Source organism: Sardina pilchardus, chromosome 4 (genome assembly GCF_963854185.1).
Source record: "Sardina pilchardus chromosome 4, fSarPil1.1, whole genome shotgun sequence".
NCBI lineage: Eukaryota > Metazoa > Chordata > Actinopteri > Clupeiformes > Clupeidae > Sardina > Sardina pilchardus.
In genome coordinates, this window is record NC_084997.1 from 6,608,300 (window position 1) to 6,621,708 (window position 13,409).

Below are 13,409 nucleotides of genomic sequence, written 5' to 3' on the forward strand. Positions count from 1 at the left end.
GTGAGCTGGAGAAGCGCATAGAGGGCTAAGGGCTGTAGGCGTGGGGAGGGGTGGGGGTGTCAGGAGGGAAAGGGCTTCTCCTGAGCTGTAGGCAACTCCATCACCGGTGTCAGGGGCTTTCTGTCGTCCCTGTCAGTGGCTCCCCAGGAAACCCTGTCCAGATATCAAAAGCAACGCTGACGGACGACTGTAGATCAAGCTGTTGGGGGCGGGATCAGGGTCAGATCCTGTAATTAGCTGTCATGTGACGAGCCTTGAGGAAGTGTGGCAGGATCCCTTCTGCCGACTCGGGCGCTGACCACAATTGCAGAGAGAGGCATCATCCTGGTCCACCCGAATCAGGCCACCATGACAGGAGGAGAAAGTAACATGATACTTGGTGAAAACCACACCAAAGCAAGTGCTGAAAAGCATACCTGTAATTTGCATCGTAAATCCATCAACAAACAAGAAGTGAAGCTGAAATAAATCTCTGTCATCTACTTCAAGCTGGATGTTTACAGACAACAAACAAGCAATCATATAAACAAATGGATGAACTACCATAATCTGTGTCCTTCATCTACAACACTAGAAAAAAAAACATCTGACTGATTTAAAATTATGTTTCTCTTTATTGTTATAGAGCCGGCATTATCCCGTTTTATTGGATTGTTATTTGACTTCCTCAGGGCTCTGAAACCTGAGCTCTGCACCACTAAGTCATTGTTCAATTGTTTCAGCTTCACGTTCTCCAGCAAACAAGGCTGCAATAGCCCAAGTGTGAAATACAGTACAGGGCAGGAAGGAAAGGAGGAAGCGTTGGGGGTGGGGAGAGCTGGAGCTGGGAGCGCGGAGTCCTCCTGCATTGTTCCGCGCCATTCCAGCCTCGTCCCTTTGGACTTGTCTATGGCCTCACATATCCTGTGGTTTTACTGCCCGCTGAAGTCTCCGCGCGCAGACAGAGGCAACATTTACCCTGACCATTCTGGAGGCTGGCCTTTGTTCTGGTGCAAAGCGTCTTGCCGAGCGCAGATAGGGAGGTGCATAAAGGGCTCGGGCTTCGGAGAATGTGTCTACGAGGGAGCACTGTGTGTGTGTGTGTGTGTGTGTGTGTGTGTGTGTGTGAGGGAGGGAGGAAGGGATGGAAAAAGGGTTAGGTTATAAAGCGGTGGAGAGCACCAAGATGAGCTGCAATCATGTCTGTAGACGAGGGGGAAATCCATAATAAAATGCCGCAGGCTTTTAAAGGGCGACGTAGGCAAAGGCTTTAAAACAGCCCCCGAGAATGACTTCCTCCCTCCCTCCCTACCTCCCATCCACCCCTCATCCAGCATGTCAGCCAAATCTCTTCTCGCAGCACCATCTTGTGGCCCAAAGCTGTCATCCTCACAGTGAACTTGCACATGGCACCATTTCAAATATGAGAGAACAGCTAATCCACAGACCCCTTCATCATAACCATAGCATCAGCACCATGGAGCCTAAAAGCTGATGATGCAACTGGAACAGGACTGAGACTACTACAAAGGTGAAGACCAATACTAATTCACAAATCATAGAAGACAGAAGTTACATGGGAGGACATGGGCTTGTCAATAATGCTTGAAACAGATCTAATGCCAGATATATCACAACAATTAAATGAAAGACAATGCAGGGCCTATTTTTATCAGTTCCATCCCCTCTTTTATTTTCAGTTGCATTTCTATATCTATAGATCTGTTTACTGGACTTTAGAGCACAATAGAAACAGTGTGAACAGTGTGAAGATATTTCCTAATAACATCATTATGGGTTTTTTTTTTTTTTTCTTTTTTTTTATCCCCTATCGGAAGCTACCTACATGTTTAATTCCAGCTCATAAAAGAATTTCAAGAGACAGAAGAGACGACCAGAAAAAATCTAGGAAACGTATTAAATTTAACAGCCAAGCAACAGAGGCTGTACTAATGAATAAGAGTAACACTAAATGAGGGCTAGCGCGTTATTGATCATTACAAAGCACAGTGGTTGAAGCATGGGAACGGAACCTAATTTAATGGGAAGGTGAGTGCTACATGGTGCGCTACGCCCCCTGGCGGCGGGGGAATAAGGCTCTTCCTGAAATGATAAATGATGTTTGAGAATTGGGCCTCCATTGGTTGAATCGTCGTTTTAGAGTCTGGCTTGTAAATAACCCACCGTTTATCGTTACAGCGACTTCCAAATTCCATAGCACTCTCTATGGATAATACCGACGCATTATTAATTATCCTAGGTCTACTTAATGTAAATATTACCCTGTTCATGTTAATACACGCAGTCTGTAGATCAGAGACAGAATGCATAACTTACTTGGGTCTGTCGTTGGTTTCTCATCGGTTCAGGAGAATGAGAAGACTGTGGTCGTCTACAACTGGAGATGGCCAAGGCCTTGAGATGCTCATATTTTCTCGACTTGGGTGACATTGTCCTTCACTTCATGTCTTCTCTTAAATTCTGTAGGTTAAGTGTGCTGTGCTCTTGATCAGTATGCATACGCAATTTTACATTACTCTTCAGTTGGCTTCAGAAGGGCTAATATGATTTCCGACGTTGTTTATGTAGAATACAGCACTTGATAAATCTCCGACGTTGTTGCTCTCTGTTCGCACTCTCAGTGAACCCCCAAAATTAGCTGTAATATATGTATCGTTGAGGCACTAAAGGTAAATTTCTCTGAAAGGGCAGAACGGACAGGTCCACGCGTTGGCACCGTGCCTGCGCCGAGCTGTATGATAAATGCCCTGGCTACAGCAGACCTGACATATTTTACTACATCGAAGGGCCTGGTCAAAACAAGACAAGTCGGCCAAAGTGAAGTGAAATGTTGGCGCAAGGACCAGGACGCATGCGGTGAGGTAGCATGCTGAAAGCTAATTGAGACTGCGTAGGTGGAGGTGTAGCCTACCTAATGGGCTGATGAAGAAAAAATATTGTAATCGTAGACCATATCAGTTTAACTCACTGGAAATGGTCGAACATTGCGCATTTAAGTATTTTTAGTCTAAAGATCTAAAGAAAATATTTCAGGGATCATATAGCCTAAGAGATGAGTGTCTTGCAATGTTCCTTATTATAGATTTTAGTGAGCACTACGATTTAGCTCTCTCCAGAAGTTATTTATCCACACGTTCCAGCAAACAAAACAGTGCAACAAAAGTGCAACAAGTTAGTCTAAAGTTAACATGTAGGCTAGGGAATCAAGTTCATCCACACAAACTGATTTCTTTCAAGATGTTAAGTTTAAGAGAGTGAGTTCTTAATTAACGATAGGCCTATGATTTGTGACACAACATAGTCTCTGACCAGATTGCGATTTTCTCCCGCGGGTGTCTCCTCCTTCAGTCACAAACTTGGATGTCTATGCAACGAATAGGCTGTACAGTGGCGCTTCTTAGCGCCATAGGCCTATACAGTTGGGGAGTTTTAAACGGCACGAACGAGTCTCAGCCCAAGATTAGATTTTGTTTTGCGTGAGAAAATGGATGTATGGCGTGAGTGCGTGTGTAAACAGGCAAAATCGTGGGTCACACGCCGAAAGCGTGAGAGTTGGCAGCTCTGCTTTAGATGTTGTCTGTCAATGTGTTTCTCCATAGACTGCACAACTCGGCACACATTCACTCGTGTACTCATTGCCCTAAACTCCTGCATCTATTGCCCTACTTGAGTTTTGATATCCCATTAAGTCATTGACATGTCATGACATATGTTTTTCCTACTAACAGTCACTTGCATAGTTTAGGCTGCATAACTCCAGTTAGTCAAAACAATCAATTATGTCCCTTGTTAGTCTGAAAGTAAACCAAGGGGAGTATTAGAGCCTTCCATGCTGAAGTGTTAAACAGGAGAGCAGAGTGAAGATGCTTTCACATGGCGTCTCCGTAAACACCCCACATGCCCCTTAAGTTACTAATGTCCTCCCTGCCACAAGATGAGAGAAAAAGGGAGCGAGTCAAGCTATCATCATCTCCATGCAACATTAGCACAAGTCGAGCTGTGGTTTGGCTCCGCTTTAGAGCTAACTCATCCCTGAGGCTTTGGATAGAGGCCCAAAGAGTAAAAGCAGCCGCCTTAGCCCAGAGCTGGAAGGACTGGACTGACCGTAATGGGACGTCTGCCTCTCTGTTGGGTTCATTCGAGGTTGGCAGCATCACAACCCATTCTCTCTGAAGTCAGACAGAGGAGAGAGGAAAGATAGTAAAAAGGGCAGAGGTGTTGTCCCACTCACAGAATTTCAATTTTGAATTGCAATTTCAATCTAAAGTCACTTCAGTCTACTCCAACAATGCTTGTTGAGTTGAGGCAGAGGTGGTTGGGTTAATAAAAATAGAGTATCCACGCACATCCTACGTCAATTTAGCCTGGTTAGAGGTGGTTGGGTTACCACCAAATGCAACAGGGTCGTGCACTCATTGTTGCAGCAGATTGCCAACAGCGTGTGACTGAAAAATGGTGCTCTCAGGGTTAAGTGCAGGAGCAGAGATAGTATGACTAAGACACCACCATTTGTTTGGCTCAGGTTAAAAGTCCCTGGACAGGAACCAGGTCTACAAAGGGCAAATCAAACATAGGATGAACACTTTGATAGGAATCTCTGGCTCTTATGAGAAACAAAGCAACTACTTTACTTTGATTACTGCTGTACATTGGTCATAAAACGATGTGTAACCAACTATAAAACCACATGTTGCGAAAGTGATTCAGGAAATGGAATAACTCCAGCATTTTTAGATTAAATCTTTTTAGACAAATTCTTTCTCAACCCCACAACACAATAAGAAATCGAACTACAGTAGCTGCCTACAAGATTGTCTATTAAGAATGTGTTTTCTTAAGAAAGTTTTTTTTCATGGAGTTCAAATTCTTAACTGATTTTGAACCGTTGCAGAGAAACAATTGCTCATAAGAGTGGAGTGATAATGTTCATTATGGGAAACCACAGGGGTAGAAACAGGAACAGGCTGGTAGCTGGTTGTTTTGCACTGCAGGACTGGGGGGGTAATGAATTTAAATATCAGCCACCTTGAGTATTGGTCGCGGTTGTTGCTTGGCACGGCAGGAAATGAATTGCCCTTTTGTTTAACATTACAAATGATGGTAGAAACACAGTGGAGGGAGAAGCGAGTTTAACTTGTGATGTGACAGATAGGTTTGCAAGAGCAATGACTTTGAGAATCCCTGCCGCGCAAATGTGCCACCATTTACAGGTAATGATGAGAGATGTTAGTTAGAATTATTTGCAGTCGTCTTTTTTTTTCAGGAGCAGTACCATCAATTCAGTAGCTAATTTGTGATAAATTTCTGTTTTCATTTCCCTCTAGTATCCACAAATGTGTGGTCCTGTGTAGATGGCTGTGCAGGAAAATGAAACAAGTCAGGTTCATTATGAAGTGTCATGCAACATTAAATGAGTGGCAGACCACAGGGCATGTTGAACAGTGAGCTGACATCCGGCCCCTTCAGAGGGCTGCGTATCATGCCACCCTCGTCCGATGAGTAAATCAGATGGCATGGCATAAATCAGTAGCCCTGGCTGGCCAGACCCTGGATGTCCATGAAGGATTACAAATCCCTGTTTCACACCATATTTATCCATCCCCAAAACGTACGGACGGGGCCCGCCGCTTGAGTGATGAAGTGTTGGACTTTGGTAATGAGACTGTTTATAGGGCGTGCTTGTTTCACATGAATCAGTCGCACTATGTGGTTGCGTAAATATGAGCGCGGCCCCGCATGGAGCAAAGTCAAGTCCGTCTCTCTTTTCAGTGTTTTTCTCTGCCTCCTCCTCTTTTTTTCTGTTGTTTGCAGGAAATGGGAGCCAAATTCCTGTGGAATGAATGAAGAGGAAATCTCCGAGTGGCAGCCTACCGTAGGAAGGGAGGGAGGGAGAGAGGAGCATGGGGACGCAGGAGAGGAGGGAACGCCAAGGCCCTTCCTCTGGCGTGGAGCGCTGCCAGGGCTCGCTAGGTGAGACTGATGGAGTAATAACACACATCCTGAGTGTTCTTTTCATTAGCGGTGCGGTTTTAATGTTTTTCATCATCCTGCGGAGAGAAGCAGCGAGACCCTTATTTTTGAGCCGGACAAATTACTCCTTTCCCTCTGGGAGATGCAGCTGCATTCAATATTGTGTGTGTGTGTGTGTGTGTGTGTGTGTGTGTGTGTGTGTGTGAGAAAGAGAGAGAGAGAGTGTATGTTGTTTGGGGGGAAGGTATGGAGGATAGCGGGATTTCCTGTGCCCCCACTTGTGGAAATAATAATTAACCACAACTTGTTCACAAAGCCAGGAACCAATGTTTGGTCCTTTCAATAAGCATGGGACTGGGACTCAGGTACCTGAGCTCCTCTCATTTCCTATTAGTGCTTGACATGAGCTATGTTTTCCATCTCGGCGAGCTCCATTGGTTGCTAGTGGTTTGGAAGTATGAGCCCAGTGTGCCAGTTCTGTAAACCTATCAATCCAGCCTTATTTGAAACGATTTTGAAGTATTCTAGCTGACAGTATGAGGAAAGCATTGGTTGTGACTTCATGTGAGCCCCCTAAGACTGCTAATCCCTGTTTCATCTGTGACTGAAAACACACAACATCCCCTGCGACCCATTCTCCCAATTAATAATGCCATTACTCCTCCAAGTTCACTTACTTGGACGTCTATGGCTCTTTGACAAACTTACATGAGGACTGTGTGTTCAGTTAGACCACTGCTCTTCTGCGAGCTGCTTTAACATGGCCTCTCATATGACTACGCACTCAGTCCAGATGAAAGAAGGACATCTGAGAGGCACTCAGGAGTGATGCATGTCTTTATGCATGTGCATCTGAATATGGAGTGCATCGTGATTTACCAAAAGATATATAAGCTATTGTTGAAGTCATGTTGAGTTAGCCAATACTAGAGAAATGGCATGACTGCTAATGATGAAAACAGCAGCGTGATTAGTGTGATTTGTGGATGGATATGCCGATGAAAATGAGAGCAGGAAAGCAGTGAGCTTAGTCATATGCATTACTGAGGGCTAGCAAAGCACTCATAATTGGCAGTGAATGTACACAAGAGGAATACAAATCATTTCCATATTTTAATCCAGAGACTTGGATTAGTATAGTGTTGTATTTCTTGTTTTAAAAAAGTTTCATGACTTTATGATTGGTGTTTGTACAAATAGTTCAGGAGGTTTAGGAGAATATATTACGAGAGAAAATACCGTAGCCAGACAAGGTATTGAGCTCAGGGGAGCACAGGTGTTTTGCTCAGAAAGTTGGAGCTGGGGATGGATGTTGGCTCCATCTGGGAGTGCTATCCCCATAAAAGGAGGCATGGCTGCTCAGGAGGTTGGATTGGGTCTGACCAATCAAACCGTAGATCGTCATTGACATATGAGGCTGCAAAGATTCTCCATCAATAATGGGATCGGTGACAGCTTTAAATGAAACATAGATAAGCATTGGACCAACAACAAATGTGATGATCCTTGTAAACAAAGATTCTAGTTAAGTAATCGTAAATTCTCAAACTCTTCAATCATTCAGCATGGGGAGCGTGGAAAAAGCAGTCCAGAGATAGTTTCCAACTATAAACTTGCTTTGCTTTAAACCCTTGGCGGATAGCTTGATGATGGGGCAAGCAAGGTCAATATATCACTGCTCATCATGATCATCAAAGTGCCATCCGTCTCTTTGTGCAAACACTATGCACACTTTAATTAGGTTCTATAATGCATTCAGCCTGTCAGAGTGAAGTGATAAACAAGACATTTCCACAGCAGTCAGAGACAATAGTCATCAGTGTCTGGCAGCTTGGGTTGCATCCAATAAAACTCCTGAGCTTCTCAGGCCTAGTCTCTCTGTGCCAGCCAATCAGACATGCTTAGTGGTGAACGATAGCTCTGAAACCGCACCATGCTTTTGGTTCGGCAGTGTGTTTGTAGGATTTTAGGCAAATTATAACTTGTAATTGTGCCGAACGCCTCTTGTGGTGTTGGTCTTGCAGTATACGCAAGAAATTCGCAAATGATGGCGTTCACAGAACGGCTCATTTGTAGAGCTACAGTATGTCATCATTTGGAGCTATCCGTGAGGAGCTGGATGGACTTCACACTGGCGCAGTATTTGATGTTTGCATTAGCCCTCATTAGGGTTTGCATTGTCTCCATGCAGACCATCAAGTGTAAATTGGTTGCAAATGGCGCCGGGGCAGTTGGAAGGGGTTCCAGATGAGGGCTCAGAGCTGAAGACGTCTCCCACATAAACAAGCCGAGAGCGGCTCACCAGACGTTTAGGCGGAGCCCCGCTTCCCCCCCCCCCCAGCGAGCCTCTGTAGCCTGGGGAGCTCTGGATGACGAAGCACCCCGCACCAAGCAGCGAGCCTCTCGTTGTGCCGCGTAGCTCCAGCGCCAGGCCCGAGTGGTATCGAGTGGAGCCGGGCGGAGTCGGGCGGAGCGCTGGAGAAAGTGCTGGGGATGGCAAGACTCCGCCGGGATGCAGTGCAGATGGAGCAATTAAAAGCCCAGGGTTACAACAATCCACCACTGTGAGCTAGACATATTGGACGTGCAGGCAGGAACAATGCATTCAGTTTAGAATGTTAAACTGAACTGCATGAAAACAATATAACTAGCCACTGGAGACGGGGGAAATGTGTCACGGCAACAGAAAAAGAAGGAGCTCGGGGCGGCATGGGGATTTCCGCTAAGTTCTGCTGCCGCTAGAGCTCCCTCAACAATTAATACTCCGCCAACCAGGGACAAAGAGCTTAACAAATATGTTGTTGAAATGTGTGATACTTTTAAATGCTGCATTACATCAATAGCAGTGGGGGCTAAAAAAGAAATTGATTTCCAGTTTAATCAGAAGAGGACAAAGTTGGCTAGCTTTTATTTTTAATTTATCAACTGGGACCAGTCCAGGTAACTACACTCTCAGAGCCAGAAACCTCGCTGGCATGCTCCTGTGAAACACCAGTCATGGGGAAATACCTGTCCATTAACACCGTATATATGTTTATGTGTATATATATTTACACATATTTATGATGTGTCGGATTGGTGTCTCCGAGTATAAAGAACTCCATCAGTCCAAGCAGATACCCCGCTGAGCTTGTAACTGGTCGACCCCTGAAAGCACAGATGTTTCAGCAGCGGAGCAACAATGCGCAAGAACTCTCGACAGAAAAAAAAAACCCTCCCGTGTCTCCCAGCTGCACTCGCCGTTGCCAGCGGGGATCTCGGAGAAGGTAAAATGGCTCGCGCCGAGCCTGACAGGAGCCATTTTGAGACGAGTCCAACTCGGCGCACGCGCACACGTGCGCTCACTCTTGACTAATAGCGCGCCTCTCGGAAGTCAGCGGGAGATGGGCAGAGGCGAGAAGGACGCGGGCAGAAAATTGTGTTTCGCCGGCGCGCCAGGGGAGTCTCTCCGCCCGCCCGCACCACCCCCGGCAACCTGTGTGCAGCGGAAGGTGTCTGGGAAAGTGAGCGGGGAGTTTATGATGCTAGATTGTAATTAATACGGGAATCCAATTTGGCCCACTGCTCGTTCAGTGTAACGTGATTATTGTTGTGCTGATGAACGTCATATGGCAAGGCGAGCGGCGCGGGGCATATTTATAGCCGAGGCCTCTGTCTGTGTGTGTGAGTGATATTCAGCTGTGCCAGACCAGCCCCCCGAAGCTGTGGAGGATAAACAGAGGCAGGGCAGGGTATAAATATCCTGCAGAAGCCAACGCTCCGACTCGCTCCCAACTGAGGCCTCCTGTGTGTGTTTCTCCCCTGTACCCTGAAGGGCCCTTCCAAACGTCCCCTGAAGAAAGGGGGGAGTGATTTAATGTGCACTGCCAGGGCGAGAACATTCACCAGGGGCATTCTCTCTGCGCCCCCCCCCCCCAAAAAAAAAGAAAAAAAAACACTTATTGTAAATTCATCGGAGGATGTTTGAACAGACGCAACTTATTTCTATGAATAGCTCTCTTTAAAAAAAGAGAGAGAGAGAGAAAAAAAAGCAAATGGCCGGTTGCAGGCCCACCATTGTGATGGCTATGGGAGCAGAGTGGTTTGGTGCGGCGGTGCTTGCCGGCAGTGGTGAGCCCCATCAGTCTGAGCCCCTCCGTGCTGGCCTCTGCGCTGCCCTCGGCATGCCGCTGCAGTACCCAAGCAGATGGCCGCACTGATCGCACATAATGCATTCTGCTCCCAGCCACTCCATTATGTCAATTAAAAGGTGGCCTGGTGTGCAGACATGGAAAGCAACCTGTTTTTCTAAGGGCAGCGGGCACCGGGTGCCCTTATCAACATCCTTCACACATGCAGGAGTGTGCACGTGTGTGTGTGTGTGTGTGTGTGTGTGTGCCTGTGTGCGTGTGTGTGTTTGTGTGTGTGAGAGAGAGAGAGAGAGAGAAAGAAAGAAAAAAGAAAGAAAGAAAGTATGAACTTACCAAAGGAATAATATTCAGGGATTAAGAGTTAGAAATTAGAATTAAAACTGGGAAGTGAGTGACTGTGTTTGTGAGCGCGCATGCATTGGTGTGAGTGTGAGCATGTGTTTTTGGGCGTTTGTGCGTTAGGTACAGTATGTAACAATGCACCGTGAATCGGCTAAAAAAAACTATAGAAATGTTTGATTACAACCTGACACTAAAAAATAATCGCAATGCCATTTTTAAACGAAATAGGGCGTAATCGGCTTTTGATTTCACTTGTTGAGCTATAATTGTCTAAAAGTATTCATGTCCAAAAATTATTCTAATTTGAAATAACCTCATCAGGGTGCTGGATAAGACAGAGTACCCATCACCTGGGACACTACAAGTAGATGGCTACAAGTTCACACCTTGTGTTCCTGTCAGTTCATATAAATAAAGGAATATTTTAGTCATGATTTGTCTGCAGCTTATTCTGTTAAAAATATTGTCCAAAAATCTTATCGCAAACTTAAAATCCTGAATGGTACCAAATAGTGAATTGTATTGTTGTATCCCAAGTGTGTGTATGTGTGTGTGTCAGTGTGCATGCGTATGTGTGTTTCAGAGAAATGTCTGTCTCTGAGAAAGCTGCATCATGTTACATTAAGGGACTTTTGATTGGATCTCTCTCTCTTCATTGATCCGATCTCTCTCTCTCTCGTCACTCTCCTTTCCATCCAACTTGCCCAGAGCTCTGCTTGAGCACTGCTTGATTATACGACAGCCTCAGTTTGAAGTTCCGGTTTAGCCCAGGGCTCTCCATAGTCAGGCAGTTATTTTCCATGGCAGGGCAGAAACTTGTTTACTTGGGAGACTGATGACAATTCCACATCCAAGCTCTTAGTTTAGTTCAGAACAGCTGCACTCCCAAAGACTGTCGCACAGAAAAGAAGGAGTCCACATCCCCTGACTATCTATTCCTCAGACCATACTGTGAATAAGCTGCTGATATTAGATTGCATTGAAAAATAATTGTAAAAGACACTTGAAGTTGTTTTTGTGTCCATAGGAGGAGAAAACTGCTTCATGGTATACTGAGAAGTTTCTGATGTGGTGTGCTGTGTCTGCCCTATAATTCCTGCTCTATGGGCATATACACAAACAACCAGCATTGGCAGGGCTCTTTGTGTGGGGCAGTATCCTCGTATGCTCCAGTTATAAAAGAAGCTTTAAACCATTAAGGCAATGGGCCTGAGTGAAGGCATACAGTTTCCCTAGTCCTTCTCCTCTCAGGGATGTTTAACGATGGCATTGCTTTGCACCACGCCGTAGCATCCAATCTCCCGAGGCGTCTGAAGCTCCATAATGCCCCCGCTCAGTCTCTCTCATAATGCCCCTGCTCAGTCTCTCTCTGTGCCAGAGATGGGAGATAATTGGGAGATGGGGGGGGGGGGGACGACTGCTGGAAGTGATTTGGCTCCATCGGCTCATAGAAGCCACTTTCTCTTTTCATTTCCTTTTCATTTCGATCTCACTCTCCTTCTCTCACTCTCTCTGTCGTCTCTCTCACTCTCTCTCTCTCTCTGTCTCTCTCTCTCCCTCCCTCCCTCTCTCTCCCTCCCTCTCTGTTCTCCTCCGGTGCATCCTCAGGGTTTCTCCCTTGGCCCAGCCTGTGGGTCCTCCCTCGGTGGCTTTATTAAATCTGCCAGTGTGTCAGAATGAAGATACAGCAGTTTGATAGGCTCGCTGCTCTGCTCACACAAGCAAGCGATGGTCATTGTGGCCATTTGTGAAATGAGGTTTTAGGCCGGCGCTGGTTTGATAGCCAGAGATAACAGACCATGAGTGATGCGGCGGCGGTTTTCTCACCATGGCTCTTTATTATTTTCCATTTGTTAAAGTGATTGTCGCGGAAAGACTGTTTTATCTGGATTCTATTTTCTCAATCTGCCCCCCCACCCACCTCAATAAGACGACCATGAGGGAAATTCGACGCTATTTTCTGCACTTTGAATCCCATTCAAAGCACAGTACTGTACTGTGTCACTGGGATTGGGTCTTTTTGTTTGTTTGCATGGACTTTGTGAAGTTTGTTGTATCAGGTCAAGGGCAGAGGCTTTGGTAATTGTAACTGGTTGTGATCTTGGTTGAGAGAGTGGAAAATCTGGGTCTGAAATTACAGTATGAGTAAGTAGGTTTATGGCAAAGATTATTCGAGTGTGACTTAATTTGCAGGTTGCAGTCAGGATATTAATGAACAATTATTTATCACAGATGTATACTGTGTATTCCATTTGCGTGTGGAAAACCTACATCACCCAAATGTTAATTCATAGTGTCACATTTAATTTATAATTTGAGTTTAGTTTAACCTTGCAGGATTGTAATGCGATATAAACCCGGAAAGCAACAGTTCAAGCACCACTGCACTCTTGTGTTCTTGCGCTGTGATTTTGAGAGTTTCACTTCCCTCTCCAAAGCTCCCTCATCACTGTATTTATGTATACTGTCTCCGTCCATTTGTAAAGTCCTTTGAGGACACTTGCACTTACAGACAGATGACTTGATTCCTTTACAGTTCCTTTATCTACCATCACATTATTCATTTGGTAATTCTTAAACAAACCACCGAATTCAGTTTCAAATGTTTTCATACAAATCCTTAAGTTAATGGGTTTCCCATGCTGACTGATTATACTTTTATTTTAACCTTGTGTTCCATTCAGGTCACTGCTTCCAGTCCTCTAGCTATGTGTCTGTGTTTCCACCAAAAGAAATGGGAAACAATAGTGAATTGGACTAAGCTGTATCCACACCTAGCTAATCAACACACATGTGAAGGGAGGGGTGGCATTTGATTGGCAGTTGAGCTTGAATATCAACAACCTTTAGCCAAAAGCAAAGGGACTTGTTACAGTCACATTAGAGTCTCAGAGATGTTTTGCAGCAGCCTCATCTCAATCCCAGAGCCCAGAGCAAGGCTACTTTATTTAAAAGCCCAGAGCAAGG